Genomic DNA, 21,174 nt, shown 5'->3' with positions numbered 1-21,174 from the left:
TTTTGAGTTATAGAGCTAATACTTTCAAGAACTCTAGGTCCCTAATTTGAGGGGCCAGCCCCTTTTTCTTGATGTCAAATGAAAGATTTTTTAAACATAAATATTTTTTGTTCTACATGTCTTAAGTAAATATTTCCGGAAAAAAAGATAAATTAAGAAAACCATGCAAAATCACAACGCTTTTTTATCTCATTTTTGGAGCCCCACCAAACTTCGGCGCTTTTTGCACTGAAAAATTATAAATGCCTTATTGCAAATCTACATTCTTTGGACTATCATTCCTGAAATTTTGAACTCAATATCTTTTTTAGTTTATGAGAACCTTCGTGGACAAGCCGACCCTATAAAAATCGTTGAATTGTTAATATCTCAAAACCGGAAGTGACGTCACCATTAAAAAAAATTTCCAATAAGGTTCAGAGTAATATCTATCAGATCTGAAAGTTTCATGTTAATCGACCAGGTAGTTTCTGAGAAATCGCCTGCACAAAATATGTAAGAAAAAAAAAGAATAGGGAAAAAGAAACCGAACGAAAACAATAAGGTCTTCCGTTAGAAACGGAAGACCTTAATAACATCTAACGCATGCGCTCTCAGCATGCAATGCCTACACGATGCTGCGACGAAAAAAAAAGGGGCAATGTCAATATCGGTTTTAGTAACGTTGAAATTGTAAGCTATAAATTATTCCTATTGAATGTTAATCGAAGTTTAATTTAATATTAAATTTTAATACTAACGATTTTGTTTACTATCGTTATATATATTTTCTAAAATATGTACATAGAACATTTTTTAAGTCAAACAAATCACATTGTAGGTGTTAGATTATTATTTACGCTATTACATTTAGCAGATACTGACTTTTCAACAAATAAATCAACAAATTACAAACGCTAAATGCTACTTGGTCCGATTTTTGTAGTAGTTCAATTATAGTACAAACTAATTTTGAAAAGAAACTAATCATCTTTTAAAATTTAGACATGTTATTGATAACCTATTTTCAGGAGCAGAATCTGTATCTATTCAAAAATTGAAATATTTAAAGTAAGTAAAAAAAAGATATTTATAGGAACAAAGATATAAGAACAAAGCCATTGCAATATGGGTGTGTTATAGAAGGGGTAACGTTTGGTTACATATCCGATTGCTTGAGATTGTTTTTCCCGCATCTGATGTAGATTGTAAACACAATAAACTTAAGAAAGATTATTTATTTAAAGATTACATATGTTTATGTCTAGTTTGCCATATATTTAGAAAAAACAAAAAACTAAAATCCATTATCTATAGATTACGCCAAAATCTTGGTACAATCATACCGGCTTCGGAATCGATGGCGTATCTTTATAAGGAGCAGACAATAAGTTACTCTTTTATGTTAAGGATGTTTTGTTAAAAAAAAAAAACGAATGTCGTTTTCCCATCCCAATATTGGTTGTATGTAAATGACTGCGAAAATGACTTTAATGCATATTATATTTACGTGTTTCCACCTAATGAATAAAGCCATCGTTTTAAATTGTGTATTAAATTTGATATAGAGTTGGAACCAACAGCCTTTTATAGAATGCAAGGCTGAATGTAATGCGCTTACCAAAATATACGTTTATTTTAATTTGTCGCGAAATAACTATGTATGTGAGGAAAAGATGAAAACAAACTTCTGCATGATAAACGGCGTTGTAAACTGATTATGTCCCCAGTCATTCTCAGGTAAATACTTTTAAATCAATTTCTCCTACACCGTAACAACAGCTTTATAAACGATTTTCTCGATGGAAAGAAACTGAATATTTGGACTTTCCCTTTTCATAGCCAGATTGCCCTCACAGAAAGGCTATTATATATGATAAATTCCCCTTCATGTTCCTGGCTGACTATTCGTGGCCATTCGTCGACATATATCATAAACGTTAACGTTATCAAACCATAATAAATGTTTACATGAATATAATCTCAAAACTACTAGATCTTTACGATAAGTCTAGATCTGGAGATGTGCAAACCAAACTTTCATAGGTCCGAACACGTGCATATCCAAACTTTTTGTTTGGTCTATAAGATCTTGATAAATTTCATTCTTGTTATTGCGTGCCATTCCCATACAATATTTCTATTCAGAAAGAAAATTTAAAAATGTGAATAATTTATGCTTTAAATAATAAATCTAATGCTATCTCTAAGTTTTGAACATAACACGGTTCGTTACTTTACAAAACTCTAAGTGGTTTTCAAATACTTGTATTAACCCGGAAGAGACAGTTCGGGGTTTATAATGAATACATGTACCAATTGTACAGTTGTCAATATATAGCCCATCTATGTATCATACTGACTTTGTATAATGCTGTATTTAATATTTTGGTTTTATTTTTTTTTAAACTAGACATCTGGCGTTGACCTTCTCAAAGTGTAAACATATATTTTCCTCACCCTGGCGAGTCAGCCTGTTTCCCGGTATAAACATTGGAGGCAAAACGAATACTGTTATTGCTTATTAAAATATGTTAAAACTTTTTGGGGGGTGTTCTCCAATTATACAATACAGATTATTGATTTCGTATCACATTCTTATATCAGTAATATAAACCTCAACAACGCGCCACAAAAATCGAGAAATCAATCTTTTAAATTTTAATTGTTTTCTTGTTTGGATGGAAGCCTTTATTGTTGTGTATTGAATAACAAAATCTTATGGACACATACAAAATGTTCACTCCTGTAGATATTTTTTATTCTAAAGCACAATCCTCAATGTACAAGAAACATACGGCTATTTATTTGAAATTCCGAGAATTGTTTCATTGACGTCATTTGCATCAATAGTGATTTATTTGATTCATTTTTACGGAGCGATACATTTTAAATGAATATTTTATACAGAAAACACATTTTCGTTTTACTTAAAACACAAATTTTTCCTTTATTGCATTCCCCTCTGGTGATTTCATTGATTTACAGATATTTTTAATGCAATAAACTGCGCTATTTTGATTGATGTACACGGATTGCGCTAATTTCTATGATGTAAAGATATTTTTATTCCATTTCTCTGCACTGATTTGATCGGTGTACAGGGAATGGTACAATATTTCAAACAAAAAAATGTATTACTAATAAATCAGAAAATTCCCGTACTGCAATCCCCAATTGTAATTGGATTGGTTTACAGATTTTTTTCCCCCTGCACTATTTGTTTGATGTACATGGACTGGTCCATTTTTTAAACAATATTTTTTGCAGAAACATTTGCTTTACTTAAAAGTCAGAGAATTCCTTTATTGCAATCCCCTGCGCTAAAATGAATGCTTTACAGGAAATGGTAGGTGATGAAATATATTTCATACTGACAAAACTGTTCGTTTAGACGTACAATTCCAAGAATTACTTTCGTTGCAGATTTTGAAGAAGCAACACTTGATGAGCATTTAACCATCAGTATCGCTAGTTTCGTTTCTAAACCCCCTTTACCATTCATGCGACTTTAAAACACTATAAATGTCCACCAGATTTTAGCGTAAAAACATTCCTATCTGATACTTTTAGTTTAATTTACGAACACAGTTAACCTTTAATTAGATATGTGGCCGCCATTCTTTCAGATTCCTCTTTAGTGTTACTCTCCACCAAATGTGCACATGTTTTTGACATTTCAGCTTTTTTTATAAAGCATTTTTGATAAGTTGATATAGAAAAACAGTTTTAAAGAACAGGGTAATGGAATAATGGTTTAGCTATGAGAAGTACAAACTAAACACAACAAAGGTATGAGCATTGTGTTTTTCACATGATAGAATAACCAGGTATAGTTTTATCAGGCATCGAGTTGGTTATAATTTAGAGTAAAAGTTTATTTTCATGATACTGGAGTTCATTAATATTAGTAAAGGTTAGCCTTAAAAGACGATGTGCATTATGTAAAAGTCGGGATATATGCCATTGACAAAATTTCCCTTAGAGTACATTTTCCTTTTTACAAATCAATCAGATTGGTTAGGTGACCGTTTTTATTCATACATTTGTATGACAGAACTCGCTTTGTTTTATCATATTATTTGTTTGTCCTATAACATTATTTCAACTAAATGTGTTCGGCGCTTTTGTTCATGTCCCTTTAACATGTTCCTGAATTTTGCTTTGTTGCTAGCATTGTGCTTATTCTGTCTGCATATTTACAAGGTTGTTGCATAACTGGTATAATTTTGAAATGTAAATTGCCGCGTGTCAAGACCGATTACTTTATCACGAGAATTTCGACGTTTAAGGTTACATCAATTTATCAAAGTAAACAAACCATATTTGTTATTTGAGCTTTAATGACTTTGCGCGCAAAAATAAGTCAGAACATCATGAATTACTGACGTCATTATAGTACGAATTTACAACATCAGTCAAAACAGAAGATTTTAACGTTAAGCACGGTTAATTTCCAGTGTATATATATTTCTCTAAAATTATTACCCCTTAGGGAAAATGAATTCAAAAATCTTATTGGAGCTATATTTGTATTCATTATTAAATTATTGTTACTGCTGGTCCGATTTTACATCAAACTTAGTCTACGCTAGTCATTTTGATATATTTAATGAAAGACACGATAGGGTACAGCGTTATGTTCGCCAAAACGTCATATTAAAATTTGCCCTGACGTGGAGACGACTTTAGCATTCCTATAAATAAAGGCCAATTTTTTTTTGGAAAATCACAAATTTATAAACATTTTGTTAACCAATATTTATAGAAATTTGTTTTGTTGTCGATGCGCAGAATGTTTGTAAATGTGTTTGGTTATGATTGGGGTTGTCTATGCTGTGCATCAACATTTTTAAGTTCGCGTGATACTATAATAGTTTTATGTACATTTGATTGGGTGATTGCTCATTATAACTGATTGGTATCTTAAATTTATAATTTTGAGAAAAGAAATGGTGAAGAGAAAAACAGAGCGGCGAGAGCCAACCCTATCAACCTCGGAAACGATCAGTGAAGCAACCGCCTCTCCTAGAGCCTCCTTCAGTCCCTTCGACTACGGATCCTTCCGAAGTTCAGATGAATCTGGCACCTGAACTGTCCCAATCGATCCCTGGTCCTTCTTACACTTACAGTGCACAGGAAATTTACCTCGTGGAGCCGCAACCTCCTCACCAATTGCGAGATCTGGCGGATCGGCTATCTGTCATCTTAAAAGACAGAGGGGGTCTTCAGTATCAGGAAGAAGGTACATCTCAGTCTGGTTTTGAACTTTTGAATGCACGAGTAGCCAATAACGATAATGAATAAGCCATAATGCACCCAACAATATCAAAATTAAAATCTTTAAAAGGGGAATATGTACATTTGGCATCTTTAATGAACAATAGAACCGAAACTGACCCAAATGATGATATAAAGTATTTCCAACTTCACATTGACAGTTTGGCTCTATCTGCTAAATCCAAATAAAGGCCTATCACTGATATTCAGGTCTTGACGGATGCTTTCCTTGTTTGTGCATCACCGCACAGCCCTGTTTAATTTGTTCACACAATACGGCTTGGGGCAAGTTGGGTCAATGGTTTAGGGTGGCGCGATTACAATATCTAATTCCGACTTTAAAAAGAGTACAATCTTTCAATTTCAGTTGCTATAGTGGATCAGGAGCTATGGCTGCTTTACGTGTACAACAGTGCACCTTCCTCACAGCATTTGGTACACCAACCCCAGCCTCTTAAAGCTTTAATTTCAATTACAGGGGCTCATGTGCTAGGCAAAATTGTCATTAAAGCCATTTGTGTATATTATTCTCACAGCCCCACCCATACACTGTCTGTAGAAACTCTACTTGAATTTTAGATCTGGAAACTTCCAATCAACCTGGCCTCCTCAGTCAACAGTCAAACTAGCCAAAACAGTAACAAAGCCCCCTTCCCTTGCATGCTAGAAGTCAGTAACGTTGCTTACACTCAAACGAATCCCCAGCAATATTAAAATATTTTGCATAATAGCCTAACAGGGAAAATGCCTTAGAATTAGTAGAGGGGTTTCAATTTGGTTTTAAATTATGTTATGAAAGTCCTAGACGGCCACATAGCTGTAACAACTTAAAGTTTCTAAAGTTACTCACTACAGAAGCCATACAATTGATTAACAAAGAAATAAATATGGACAGGGCTGCTAGCTTTTTTCCTTCCTCCCCACTTCATAACCTTAGACTTTCCACGATAGCTATGGTGTCAAAGAAGGATGATACTTTCCGCCTAATTCATTATTTGTATTACTAGTACCCAGTTATATATTGATCACAAATATTGTTTAGTTAGATAAACCCCCATTTGACAAAGCCCTGAAAATGTTAGAAAAGATAGGCTCAGGTGCTTTGGACGTCAAGAGTGCGTTTCGCTTACTTCTGGTTCATCCATCTTATTTTCAGATACTGGGTTACTATGATAATGACTAAATTTAAACGGACAAGTGTATTCCATTCGGGTGCCCAGTAAGTTGTGCTAAATTTGAAAAAATTGCTTCTTTTTTGAAATGAGTAATAAAAACCCTGTGTCAATCTTATAATAATGTAGTGTACTACCCAGTTGATGATTTTCTACTAGCTCTTTTGGGGACTCAAGAATTCTATTATCTAGTGTCAAAATTAACTGTTTTTGATGAATTAAGAGTTCCATTAGCCCAGTACAGAACTTTTGGTCCTACAACAAAAATAGTGTTTTTAGGTCTCGATATCGATACAGTTGTAGAGACGGTTAGTTTTCCCTCAGACAAATTGGGTCCGTCACGTCATCAACTTAACAATTTTCTATAGCGTAAAAAGGTGACCCTTAGTAAAATTCAATCACTAACTGGTCTATTTAATTTCTGCATTAGAGCTATTCCAGCAAGCCAAGCATTCGTAAGGCGCTTGTATGATGCCACTGCTGGGCTTAGCAAGCCTTATCACAAACGTAGAGTTTCCATCAAAACGAAGCAAGATATACAAATGTGGCTTGTTTTCCTTGAGTCATTTTATGGTATAAATTCTTATAAGCAGATAGACTTGGCCAGTTAACCAACTATCATGAAGCTTCCATCATGTGTATTCGGTTGAGATTAAACTTGACTATATATGTTTCCATTAAAATTATTGAATATATAGAGGATATCTATATTGTATGATTTTATATTTGCTTTATCCAACAAGTTGAAATGATGTATATATTCGCGAGGCTTGCCGAGCGATATAACCATTTCAACGAGTCATTATAGATATTCTATTTGTCTCATACAATATGATTTATATCATGAAGCTTTTCAGACAGACCCTTTATAAATAGTTTTTTTTTCTCCAAAGATTAAAGGATGATGCAACGTTGTGTTATGCTGTTAATGTGCATATGACCTTGCAGAGAACAATATAGTACGTCATTTTTGATAAATCTAACTGTTTTAATGTAACATTTTACTTAAATAAACCTTGAAATATTTTTTGTACCTTTGAATAATTTTTTTTTAGAGCTAAACCAAATATTTTTTAATGAAATGGAACTACTGATCATACGAATTGAATAATCAAATTTGTTGACATACACAAAGTTGTGAATGCTCGTTAGTTTAAATTGACTCAAGCGAGAAACAGTTGTTGATGTTTTATAAAACAAACACCAGCCTAATGATTTGAAGTTGAAAATATTAAAAAAGGGATGCTTAATTATGGAAAAAAAAAGTCTTGGGAGACACTATTTCGGTAAGTTCTTGTATAGATACACAACCAAAGTGCTCTGTTTTCATTGCGTCGTTAGGACGAATTCATACTATGATTTACAGTAGTTATGTGTTTTTCCTTAGATTTGTAATTTAAATCTTCGACAATAATGCGATAATTTAGAACAAACCTGACATTTATAGATACCCTCTATCAAATATATCTGTTATACTAATGCTATCTCTAAGTTTTGAACATAACACGGTTCGTTACTTTACAAAACTCAAAGTGGTTTTCAAAAGTAAGCGTTACGTGTATTTGTATTAACCCGGAAGAGACAGTTCGGGGTTTTTAATAAATACATGTACCAATTGTACAGTTGTCAATATATAGCCCATCTATGTATCATACTGACTTTGTATAATGCTGTATTTAATATTTTGGTTTTATTTTTTTTTTAAACTAGACATCTGGCGTTGACCTTCTCAAAGTGTAAACATATCTTTTCCTCACCCTGGCGAGTCAGCCTGTTTCCCGGTATAAACATTGGAGGAAAACAATTACTGTTATTGCTTATTAAAACGTGTTAAAACTTTTTTGGGGGTGTTCTCCAATTACACAATACAGATTATTGATTTCGTATCACATTCTTATATCAGTAATATAAACCTCAACAACGCGCCACAAAAATCGAGAAATCAATCTTTTAAATTTTAATTGTTTTCTTGTTTGGATGGAAGCCTTTATTGTTGTGTATTGAATAACAAAATCTTATGGACACATGCAAAATGTTCACTCCTGTAGATATTTTTATTCTAAAGCATAATCCTTAATGTACAAGAATCATACGGCTATTTATTTGAAATTCCGAGAGTTATTTCATTGACGTCATTTGCATCAATAGTGATTTATTTGATTCATTTTCACGAAGCGATACATTTTAAATGAATATTTTATACAGAAAACACATTTTCGTTTTACTTAAAACACAAATTATTCCTTAATTGCATTCCCCTCTGGTGATTTAATTGATTTACAGATATTTTTAATGCAATAAACTGCGCTATTTTGATTGATGTACACGGATTGCGCTAATTTCTATGATGTAAAGATATTTTTATTCCATTTCTCTGCACTGATTTGATTGATGTACAGGGAATGGTACAATATTTCAAACAAAAAAATGTATTACTTATAAATCAGAAAATTCCCTTACTGCAATCCCCAATTGTAATTGGATTGATTTACAGATTTTTTTCCCTGCACTATTTGTTTGATGTACATAGACTGGTCCATTTTTTTAACAATATTTTTTGCAGAAATATTTGCTTTACTTAAAATTCAGAGAATTCCTTTATTGCAATCCCCTGCGCTAAAATGAATGATTTATAGGAAATGGTAAGTGATGAAATATATTTCATACAGACAAAACTGTTCGTTTAGACGTACAATTCCAGGAATTACTTTCGTTGCAGATATCTCCATTATTCGTAATTTATCATGATTGATCTACACCGACTGGTCATGTACAAACTGTCTGAAATCAAACAAATGTGCTACTTAAATAATATAATTTGATTTATATTATCTAAATCGAAAGCCAGTATCAAGGAAAGCCTGATGCTGGTATTCTTACTACGCAAAGATTTTGAAAAAGCAACACTTGATGAGCATTAAACCATCAATATCGCTAGTTTCGTTTCTAAACCCCCTTTACCATTCATGTGACTTTAAAACACTATAAATGTCCACCAGATTTTAGCGTAGAAACATTCCTATCTGATACTTTTAGTTTAATTTTCGAACACAGTTAACCTTTAATTAGATATGTGGCCGCCATTCTTTCAGATTCCTCTTTAGTGTTACTCTCCACCAAATGTGCACATATTTTTGACATTTCAGCTTTTTCTAATAAAGCATGTTTTATCAGTTGATATAGAAAAACGGTTTTAAAGAACAGGGTAATGGAATAATGGTTTAGATATGAGAAGTACAAACTAAACACAACAAAGGTATGAGCATTGTGTTTTTCACATGATAGAATAACCAGGTATAGTTTTATCCGGCATCGAGTTGGTTAAAGTAAAAGTTTATTTTCATGATACTGGAGTTCATTAATATTAGTAAAGGTAAGCCTTAAAAGACGATGTGCATTATGTCAAAGTCGGGATATATGCCATTGACAAAATTTCCCTTAGAGTACATTTTCCTTTTTACAAATCAATCAGATTGGTTAGGTGACCGTTTTTATTCATATGACAGAACTCGCTTTGTTTTATCATATTATTTGTTTGTCCTATAACATTATTTCAACTAAATGTGTTCGGCGCTTTTGTTCATGTCCCTTTAACATGTTCCTGAATTTGCTTTGTTGCTAGCATTGTGCTTATTCTGTCTGCATATTTACAAGGTTGTTGCATAACTGGTATAATTTTGAAATGTAAATTGCCGCGTGTCAAGACCGATTACTTTATCACGAGAATTTCGACGTTTAAGGTTACATCAATTTATCAAAGTAAACAAACCATATTTGTTATTTGAGCTTTAATGACTTTGCGCGCAAAAATAAGTCAGAACATCATGAATTACTGACGTCATTATAGTACGCATTTACAACATCAGTCAAAACAGAAGATTTTAACGTTAAGCACGGTTAATTTACAGTGTATAGATATTTCTCTAAAAATTATTATCCCTTAGGGAAAATGAATTCAAAAATCTTATTGGAGCTATATTTTTATTCATTATTAAATTATTGTTACTGCTGGTCCGATTTTACATCAAACTTAGTCTACGCTAGTCGTTTTGATATATTTAATGAAAGACACGACAGGGTACAGCGTAATTTTCGCCAAAACGTCATATTAAAATTCGCCCTGACGTGGAGACGACTTTAGCATTCCTATAAATAAAGGCCAATTTTTTTTTTGAAAATCACAAATTTATTAACGTTTTGTTAACCAATATTTCTAGAAATTTGTTTTGTTGTCGATGCGCAGAATGTTTGTGAATGTGTTTGGTTATGATTGGGGTTGTCTATGCTGTGCACCAACATTTTTAAGTTCGCGTGATACTATAATAGTTTTATGTACATTTGATTGGGTGATTGCTCATTATAACTGAATGGTATCCTAAATTTATAATTTTGAGAAAAGAAATGCTGAAGAGAAAAACAGAGCGGCGAGAGCCAACCCTATTAACATCGGAAACGATCAGGGAAGCAACCGCCTCTCCTAGAGCCTCCTTCAGCCCCTTCGACTACGGATCCTTCCGAAGTTCAGATGAATCTGGCACCTGAACTGTCCCAATCCATCCCTGGTCCTTCTTACACATACAGTGCACAGGAAATTTACCCCGTGGATCCGCAACCTCCCCACCAATTGCAAGATCTGGCGGATCGGATATCTGTCATTTAAAAGATAGAAGGAGTCCTCAGTATCAGGAAAAAGGTACATCTCAGTCTGGTTTTGAACTTTTGAATGCACGAGTATCCAGTAACGATAATGAATAAGACATAATGCACCAAACAATATCAAAATTAAAATCTTTAAAGGGGAATATGTAAATTTGGCATCTTTAATGAACAATAGAACCGAAACTGACCCAAATGTTGATATAAAGTATTTCCCACTTCACATTGACAGCTTGGCTCTATCTGCTAAATCCAAATAAAGGCCTATCACTGATATTCAGGTCTTGACGGATGCTTTCCTTGTTTGTGCATCACCGCACAACCCTGTTTAATTTGTTCACACAATACGGCTTGGGGCAAGTTGGGTCAATGGTTTAGGGTGGCGCGATTACAATATCCAATTCCGACTTTAAAAAAGAGTACAATCTTTCAATATCAGTTGCTATAGTGGATCAGGAGCTATGGCTGCTTTACGTGTACAACAGTGCAAATTCCTCACAGCGTTTGGTACACCAACCCCAGCCTCTTAAAGCTTTAATTTCAATTACAGGGGCTCATGTGCTAGGCAAAATTGTCATTAAAGCCATTTGTGTATATTATTCTCACAGCCCCACCAATACACTGTGTGTAGAAACTCTACTTGAATTTTAGATCTGGAAACTTCCAATCAACCTGGCCTCCTCAGTCAACAGTCAAACTAGCCAAAACAGTAACAAAGCCCCCTTCCTTTGCATGCTAGAAGTCAGTAACGTTGCTTGCACTCAAACAAATCCCCAGCAATATGAAAATATTTGTCAAAATAGCCTAATAGGGAAAATGCCCTAGAATTAGTAGAGGGGTTTCAATTTGGTTTTAAATTATGTTATGAAAGTCCTAGACGGCCATACAGCTGTAACAACCTAAAGTATCTAAAGTTACTCACTACAGAAGCCATACAACTGATTAACAAAGAAATAAATATGGACAGGGCTGCTAGCTTTGGTTTTTTCCTTACTCCCCACTTCATAACTTTAGACTTTCCACGATAGCTATGGTGTCAAAGAAGGATGATACTTTCCGCCTAATTCATTATTAGTATTACTAGTACCAAGTTATATATTGATCACAAATATTGTTTAGTTAGATAAACCCCCATTTGACAAAGCCCTGAAAATTTTAGAAAAGATAGGCTCAGGTGCTTTGGACGTCAAGAGTGCGTTTCGCTTACTTCTGGTTCATCCATCTTATTTTCAGATACTGGGTTACTATGATAATGACTAAATTTAAACTGACAAGTGTTTTCCATTCGGGTGCCCAGTAAATTGTGCTAAATTTGAAAAAAATGCTTCTTTTTTGGAATGAGTATTAAAAACCCTGTGTCAATCTTAAAATAATGTAGTGTACTACCCAGTTGATGATTTTCTACTAGCTCTTTTTGGGACTCAAGAATTCTATTATCTAGTGTCAAAATTAACTGTTTTTGATGAATTAAGAGTTCCATTAGCCCAGTACAGAACTTTGGGTCCTACAACAAAATTAGTGTTTTTAGGTCTCGATATCGATACAGTTGTAGAGACGGTTAGTTTTTCCTCAGACAAATTGGGTCCGTCACGTCATCAACTTAACAATTTTCTATAGCGTAAAAAGGTGACCCTTAGTGAAATTCAATTACTAACTGGCCTATTTAATTTCTGCATTAGAGCTATTCCAGCAAGCCAAGCATTCGTAAGGCGCTTGTATGATGCCACTGCTGGGCTTAGCAAGCCTTATCACAAACGTAGAGTTTCCATCAAAATGAAGCAAGATATACAAATGTGGCTTGTTTTCCTTGAGTCATTTTATGGTATAAATTCTTTTAAGCAGGTAGACTTGGCCAGTTAACCAACTATCATGAAGCTTCCATCCTGTGTATTCGGTTGAGATTAAACTCGACTATGTATGTTTCCATTAAAATTATTGAATATATAGAGGAAATCTATATTGTATGATTTTATATTTGCTTTATCCAACAAGTTGAAATGATGTATATATTCTCGAGGCTTGCCGAGCGATATAACCGTTTCAACGAGTCATTATAGATATTCTATTTATCTCATACAATATGATTTATATTATGAAGCTTTTCAGACAGACCCTTTATAAATAGGTTTTTTTTCCAAAGATTAAAGGATGATGCAACGTTGTGTTATGCTGTTAATGTGCATATGACCTTGCGGAGAACAATATAGTACGTCATTTTTGATAAATCCAACTGTTTTAATGTAACATTTTACTTAAATAAACCTTGAAATATTTTTTGTACCTTTGAATAATTTTTTTTAGCTGAACCAAATATTTTTTAATGAAATGGAACTACTGATCAGACGAATTGAATAATCAAATTTGTTGACATACACAAAGTTGTGAATGCTCGTTAGTTTAAATTGACTCAAGCGAGAAACAGTTGTTGATGTTTTATAAAACAAACACCAGCCTAATGATTTGAAGTTGAAAATATTAAAATAGGGATGCTTAATTATGGTAAAAAAAAGTCTTGGGAGACACTATTTCGGTAAGTTCTTGTATAGATACACAACCAAAGTGTTCTGTTTTCATTGCGTCGTTAGGACGTATTCATACTATGATTTACAGTAGTTATGTGTTTTTCCTTAGATTTGTAATTTAAATCTTCGACAAAACCCATTTATAATCAATTGTTTGGTTGTAGATATACTTATGCAGAAAATACTAGGACATTTTCGAAAATAGGTCACTGAAGCGTTGAAGCGAAGGGCTGTGTCAAAAATAGTTAGGACCGGAAGTATTTGATAAAGCATTACTTGTTTAATAAAGCAAATGTTTATCACATGGGTAGTATACACCACACGTATGCGATAAAGATAAGTAAATTTTATTAAATTACATCTGGCACTCCGATATTAGTGAAATTTATAACTTAATATTATAACATAATTAATTTCTAGGATATTCGTTTGATATCCTTCAAAATCAGTCTACTTCATGTTAATTGCAATATATGCACTCAAGACTCAAGTGAGTGGTATTTTCGGTCAGGTTATGTTCGTGCCGTCATTTAACCAATCAGATTACCCGTGTCACTCTTTTATGATAATTTGTAAAATTTTCTGAATATTTTTTTTTCAGACCAAAAGAAATTTGTTTGACCTTAATACCTAATCATTATTTCTATTTCAGTTTTTTTTTAATAAAGCCAATTAATTATATGTACATTTGAACATAATAATAAACTACTATTCAAATGTTAATAGTATTACCTCATGTAAAAAAACACATAATTGTTACGTAATTCGATTGATTTGCAATAATATTGTATACTGTGTTACAATGTTGTGTAACGATTTAAGTCACACTGACGGTAAAGAGCAATACAATCAGGGTCCAGGATCATAAAAAAAATTAAGACTCAGGTCAACATGTCAATGAATAATCAAATACTTTTTTCTTACAAATTGCAATTCTAAATTATAAAATATAACTATACCATGAATCGGATTAAAATTGCAGCTTGAACTGAACACCCTTACCAACCTTGGAAAAAGAGAAATTGTTAAATTCACGTCGGGTTCAAGAGTCGCCTTCTTTACCTGTATTCAATACAAACCATATCAGATTTTTGGTCTTAAAGATATACAATTGCAAGGAAAGTAATGACTCAAAAAAATAAATAAAATGGCATTGGTAGCATTAACATTTTGACACAAAATATTCCTAAATTTGGTTTATAAGTCCAAAACCATGCGCAACATGTTGTGCTCAATAAGTATACATATTTTGTATGGATAGAACTGTAGCTATACAGTCCGTCAACACGGAACTCTGGTATAACTACAGTTCTGCAGATATCTCAAAGCAAGTCGATACTCCAATAACCCTGACTTGTACCTTTTTTTTCAAGTAGGAGCCATATCAAAATTAAACTATTAAACTTTGCCCAAAATAAAGCATTGATGTTTTACTTACATAAAAAAAACGTACAAAAAAATCGAAATTATCGAAAACTCTTTATTCTTATAATAATATACAAAACACATTCATAAGCAAAGAACCTGTGCAATGGAGAAATTTTTTTAAAAGAATTTCCGAATGTTTAACCTTGCTTGTAAAATTTATACTTATCTAATTTTGGTCTCAAATATTATCAAAACATAAACTATTGAATTACCGAAGCAGCTAAGAAATGTTTAATTCAAAGAATGTTATAAAAAGACATTAACCCTTTGATCATTAGGTGTATTTTCCTTTCTTTTAATTTTAAATCATTCAATACTTTCATCTGTTTTTCTTTTGCCTGTGTTCTATATTGTAAGAAAAGTCAATCCTTCCCAATTAGGCAATAAACGAAAAACACTAATTAATCTACAATGTGCAAGAAACCAATGAACGAAATCCGTGGCCGAGGTGATTTAGTATCGCGCTGTAGTGGAACTAATTAGTTAACGTTGACAAGCTATTAAAAATCATAGTCTAATTATATAAACTCTTTTTTACACCATTTGCGTGGTATCGCTTCATCATGCGCGACAAGTAACTATAATGTCCCGTTACGAATGTCTTAGTACAAAGTCCTACAAATATATGACACGGCAGAGTTTATCACTTATTGATCATACAAACAATAAAAATCTAGGTTATATTTACGGGCAAACACCGCACCGTTACATACATACTAGGAGGTCCTTGAAGTAAAACATATAGCATTTACAAAAAATGCTATTCAGCTCAGTCAATCAACTACATGTAGCAAAGATTCTAAAATGTCGACGATTTAATCTATACAGTAATTAAGTTATAAACAATGCCCCCCCCCCCGGTAAAAAAAATCGCCCCTAACCAAACCGTTCCGCTTTGTTTTACTAAAAAAAATCTACTAGTCAACCAACAGAAAAAGTCAATCTTCAAACTTGTCTGGAAATGCTGTAAACAAAATAATGATAACTAATATGGAACCATTCAATTCTTAGTATCGTTTTTTTTATTGCGTTACTCATTATGTTTCTGACTTTTCAAAAGAAATCATGTTCAGTGAAAATTAATTATTTATGACAATTGAGATGAAAGAAAATATCTCTGTAAATGATACCCAAAACCAAGTCTCTGTTCAATTAAATTCGTATCCTTATTTGATTTAAAACCTATCGTTAATGACAATTGACATAATAAAAAATTACATTTTATTGGAATAAATCAATTCGCACCAATAATGCGATAATTTAGAACAAACCTGATATTTATAGATCCTCTCTCAAATATATATGTTATACCTTATTTGTATGCCATATGATGTACACACACCTTCTCGTTACAAAATGATTTTTATATAGTTGGTGCAAATTCATTTGAATACAATACCAATGAACTTGTAATTCCAGTGGACTTGTTATTCATAGAGTTTTAAGAGCTCGAACAAAAGAACACGGATTATTTTAATAAGAAAGCTATTTTATTTTTAATACGTTCTTGAAGTCAACAGACAATAGTTTTCACGAGTGATCATTTCCTACAATGGAACTCGAATTTTATATCATAAAATATGCATTCATCAATCAGTTTTTGAAGGATTTTTCACATATGACTGAATTAAGATAAGAACATGGTCGGTCATTCCAAAGACCATTACTCAACATATCGATGCAATCCCTTTCTGCTGCATGGCTTGGGAACACTAAACTTGGTTCTTCGGGATGCCAGTTAGCGAGACTCAGGGATGTGTTCAAATGGTCCCATCTGTATTGTCCTTCAATATGTTGGTCATTCAAACCCGTCCACGCTGAACACACATAAAGGTCTGATCCACAGTTTGCTGAAAATTAAAGTGAATCAATGATCACACAGATTCAACGATGCATATCATGTTAAATAAATGTGTTTGCAGCACAGGCACGTTAATGACATTAAAATACCAGTTGATGTAACTATTGCAATTTTCATGTTTGTTTTTTTTGTCAATGCAATTCTTATATATTTCTACTAAAGCAACATTCGTACTATACCATGCCGTCTATTTTAACTCCATTGGGGTTAAAACCAAAGGCGTACAGAACCCTCCTTCCAACAAAAATCGGTACATAGGCAATAATTAATAAATTAAACACCGTTCTGATCTTGGATTATAGAAAGTTTTACTATAAGAAAGAAAGACAAAACAGTATGCTGTACAACTGATTGACGCTATGTATGTATATACAAGAAAATCCGTTGCACACATTCGCATACGAATGATTTACCTTGATCAATAAATGTTTTAGAGATCCATTCAGCTTCCATCGTACTCTCAATTTCCACCAAGTATGAACACAATTTTTGACATTCCATCTGTGTAATAAGCGGTATTTTTATTAAAGAGTTTGTTCTAATCAATAAAATATGGTATTTATTAAATTAGTCGGTATTGGCGTAAACGATATAGAAACAACAAATCAAAGCAAATAATTTAACAAAGACATTTACTCACATAATATGATATATGCATACGTTTTTGCTTTCTTTTTAATTAAACATAATTTTCATATGAGAGTTAAAATTGATGATTAAAAAAGTAAACAAAAATTGAATTTCAATAGCTCATTATATTGCTATAAACAATATTAGAAGGCTTAAACTTGATGGGTATTATTTTTTTACAATTCTAAGTCATATTTCAGGTTATTTTATTTTTGATTAATTCCAGACATTTGATCATGTTTTTGTTGACTGCCCTTGGACAGGAACATACAACACGCGACATATATGGATGTGCCACGATAATTAAAACAAATAATCTAATTTACAAATGACATTTTTTTTTACCCGTGCTTCAGCCCAAGTGGACTTCTTTTCAAGTAGAATGTAACAATGTCCACCAAACTCTAACCAGTCATTTTCACATTCTAAAAAAAGTTAAGTTCATGTGATGCATTAAAAAGTCACAATGCATAATACATGTAGTTTTACACAAACATCATCATTGTTTTGAATCATATAGGTTAGCATATATATCAATATTTTCACACTTAATGCTGATGCCCTTTTGGCAGTATAAACCAGGGTATCATTTTGTGTATTAGATCTGCCTATAAGCCTATTCATTAAACGACCATCGCATGTTTTATGACTTCTGCTTTTTTCCTCTTTACAATAAATGCAGTTATCTACAATTTCCTTATCTATTCATTCATTTTCCTTTTGACGAGATTATCATTAGCTAAATTGATCCACATCTACATGCATATTCAAACCATGGACAAATGATCTTTGATCTTTAAAGAACTGCTATATCATGTTTAATATTTCACAATTTTAAGAGCAAAATGTTAATGCTAGAGGTACTTCACTACATCTAGAATTTTACTTTTTAAGATACTACGTAACACGATTGCGATTTAAATGTTTTGTTAAATTGTTTATATTAACCATTTTGCTTGTATATTGTCAGAGTTCATTGATAGAAATGTCGGACTTGTGAACCACAGAGGAGTTCGAATTCGCCTGGGAATTTGATTTATATTCACTGGATTGAATATTTGAACAAATGATGTTTAATTCAAAATTGCAAATTATTATATTTTTTTGCATATTTGAAATGTATACGTTTAATCCATAATATTATCTATTATAACCAAGTAATTTTCTTCTAATTTGAGAAACTTTTTTAATGTGTAGTGAGCAACCTGAAAACATTCTCAAAATCAATTTTGACTTTACATCAAAAACAAAATGTTCTCTAAGTAAATAAAACATTTATTGAAATAATGTTGCTGAAATTTACCTTTTTTATATGTCACATATCCTTCATATAATGGAAAAGTAATCAAATTAATGTTGCTGTCAAAGTCTGGGAAATGGAGGCCAATACACTGATGACTCGCGGTGTTAAACATGAACTCCTTACAACAAGTGTTGCGAAAACAGAGGGCTGCACATTGTATAACACTTATATGCTGAAGTTCAAACAATGCAACATCATTATTTATCAAGAAATTTGTGTTGTTTTGGGAGAAGAAAATGTCCTTCACCTGAGCCTGGATCTGGGCAATCGGTACTGATAGTATCATGAGAATATTAACGAAAAAACTAAACATTGTTAAAAAAATCACTCCGGGTTGTTATTATTCCAAAACTGTTGTTTCTATAAATGTCGACAAAGTAATGAGGCAGTTGTCTTTGTGTACGAAGTATTAAGAAATATGAAGAAAATATATATATATATTACGCATGCGCTCTCAACAAGTGCTACGAAATGCTGCGGCGGAACAAAATAGAGTAGTTAAAATATCGGTTTTAGTTACATTGTAAGCTATAAATTATCCCTATTAAATATTAATCCCAGTTTCAAGAAATATTGAATCTCAGCACGGATTTATTTTTCCTGTCGTTAGTTTTTTTTAATTTGTACATTGAACTTTCCGAACACACAAACTCGCATTAACACATGTATATTAAAGTGAGAAAAACTTACAAAAATCTGTCCTATCTTGGTACCACTTACTTCAGATGATAATCTGTAACAAAAATGCATCGCATGCTTTTATTGTTTGTTCAACTTAACATCAGCAGAGTTTCGTTCTTTCAAACCTATATACATTAACAATAGCTGAATTACAACTAATTCCAAATTGTGCCTGTATTTATCATAGATACAATAGCATGGTCACTGAGTCACGAAGCTTGAACAAAAGGTGTACCAATATATTTGGTATCAGGAAGGAACCGTTGTTAGATATGTTTAACATGCACTAAGACCATATAGGCTGTATCCGGGTATGTAACCGTGGCAGTTGTTTCGTTTCCTGCTGCTTGGTACCTAAGAAAATATTACTACAAAATTACAAACTGTCATCAGTGCTCTAGTTGGGTCACATAATCAGTTATATGGTTCAAGAAACGTATAACTAGTGACCTCTTTTTTTGCTTGCAATAAGAATATTACCAACTCTTTCAGTATCTCTCGCTATTGTTAAACAAATGGTAAAGGCTTAAAAATGTATTTCGAGTTACCATTATAACAGTCAAAATAAAAATAAGTCTTTTCAATTTTTAACTTTTTTAAAATTTATTCAAATCAAATATTTTTTTTTACAAGTGGTGTCCATTTGTTATTATCGAGGAACGGATATGTAAATAAAATTTATAAACACAATCATCTCTTAATCTCTCTCTCTATGTATATATATCTGTCTCTCTCTCATCTCTCTCTCTCGTTTAAAAAAAATTAAAGTAGCAGACTCAGTTTAAAATATTTAAGTATAAAGTTAAGTTACCAGTAGCTGATAATATGCAAATTTTAACCTCTCTGCATCGAAGAATAAACATGACTTACATGTAAAAAAAAAAAAAAAAAAAAGAAGAAAAAAACAAAAAAAAAAACAAAAAAAAAACAAAAAAAAACCTACACCAAAAAAACAACAAATAAACTTCAATCCACCCCTCCCAAAAATTCAATCAATCAATAGGCATGTTATCAACACATATCAAACAATGACAAGTACTCTTGGATAAAAATACCGTAGAATCTAGAGTCAGTCAGGCATTTCTTTAACAACATACACCTTAGCATAGCGACGCATTTACATCTTACACCATACCATTAAAAATTCATAGCATTGGTATCTCATAGAATATCATCAAATTCTCATTCCTTATGGTATGCTATAGTATTCATACAGCATATAGTTTAAACTCGGTTTTAATTGAGCTAATTAAAAAAAGATAACATTGCAGTGTGGTAGACTTTATTTATTATTTTTTTAGTTCGAAACACTTCTGTATGCAAAATGGTATTTTTTTTACAAAACTCATAGCATAGCATACTATAGCATTCCATACCATTTGGCCTTTATTTATTGTTCATAGCAAAACATGCAAATCTCATAGCATTCTATAAAAATCTCATAGCATATCATTATAATTGCTTACCATAATAGCGTAAAATTGTAAAAAGATATGCATGAAATTACGGTAACTGTAGCATTACAATGATTTTTCACAAATAAATGGGTTTAAATAAGTACATCGTCTGTCATTCCATTTCCCATCTCGATACAGGTCAACACAGTCACGAGTAGGAGCCTGGTCGGGGAAATCAATGCTAGGATTACCTGGGGACCAGTTA

The 21,174-nt window shown here is 32.5% G+C and overlaps 1 long non-coding RNA gene across 1 annotated transcript; it reads right to left on the bottom strand.

Moving 5' to 3' along the window:
- Positions 1-16,627: 16,627 nt before the first annotated feature.
- LOC136273278 (uncharacterized) lies at positions 16,628-18,054 on the bottom strand. Its single transcript, XR_010711477.1, has 3 exons — positions 17,874-18,054; positions 17,312-17,399; positions 16,628-16,887 (listed from the first exon to the last, which is right to left on the bottom strand). It is a non-coding gene; the product is annotated as an uncharacterized lncRNA (long non-coding RNA).
- Positions 18,055-21,174: the final 3,120 nt, after the last annotated feature.

Source organism: Magallana gigas, chromosome 1 (genome assembly GCF_963853765.1).
Source record: "Magallana gigas chromosome 1, xbMagGiga1.1, whole genome shotgun sequence".
Taxonomy (NCBI): Eukaryota; Metazoa; Mollusca; class Bivalvia; order Ostreida; family Ostreidae; genus Magallana; species Magallana gigas.
The sequence above is the reverse complement of the archived record's forward strand: the minus strand, read 5'-3'. Positions and strand labels throughout refer to the sequence as shown.